Source organism: Sinocyclocheilus rhinocerous, unplaced genomic scaffold (assembly GCF_001515625.1).
Source record: "Sinocyclocheilus rhinocerous isolate Xijiao unplaced genomic scaffold, SAMN03320098_v1.1 scaffold3493, whole genome shotgun sequence".
Lineage (NCBI taxonomy): Eukaryota > Metazoa > Chordata > Actinopteri > Cypriniformes > Cyprinidae > Sinocyclocheilus > Sinocyclocheilus rhinocerous.
The window spans coordinates 60,267-61,091 of record NW_015647951.1 but is presented as its reverse complement, the minus strand read 5'-3'; the positions used below and the strand labels follow the sequence as shown (position 1 = coordinate 61,091).

Here is an 825-nt window from a genome sequence, read left to right as displayed (position 1 = left end):
GTAACCCCACAGTTTTTTTTGGGGGGGGGGGATATTCTGTGTAAATACTATGGCATATGAATAGAAAATCATACAATATCATGCTAAATATCAAAGTACAAAGTATATGGTAATCATGGTAAATCTCAAAGTATTGTGGTATTTCCTTCATTTAAACACTGTAAAGGTTTAAATATGAGTTATTTTTACTACACCAGATACTTAAAAATGACTTTCATTGGTGTGAGCTAATGCATTCAGATCAGTTCAGGCTTATTCATCATATTTTGAATATATGGAATATGAGTATACGAATATGGAAATCATAAAGAGTCATGGTAAATCTCAAAGTACCGTGGCATTACCATCACTGAACGCTGTAAAATTGAAAATATGAGTTATTTCTACTACATTAGATCCTTAAAAATGGCTTTAATTGGTGTGAACTAATAGATTCAGGCTTATTAATGAGATTATGACTCAAATAAAGCACATATTAGGTATTTAACAGTGCACACCATGGCAGTTTTGTAAAACAACAATTAAATATTTGAAATATATGAAGTATTTTGGACATTGCAATACATAGGAACACAGTCCACAATTCAACTTTGGCACAGAAACTGATCAAATTCTGCTTGCAACAGCTTGACTTGTTAAACTATGGTACTTTGAAATACCATGGTACATGAATATTGTTCACGGTATTACCGTATGGTACCACCAGTACTTTGTTTGCAACAAAATTACATATCAGCATTTTGGTCACTCTCTCTCTTACACACACACACACCTCTGACAGACAGACCTGCGCGCAACACACACACACACACACACACACACACA

General features: G+C 33.9%; 1 pseudogene; it reads right to left on the bottom strand.

Annotated features, from left to right (window-relative positions):
- LOC107709404 (endothelin-converting enzyme-like 1) overlaps positions 1-825 on the bottom strand; it is a 53,478-nt pseudogene that overhangs the window by 23,286 nt on the left and 29,367 nt on the right.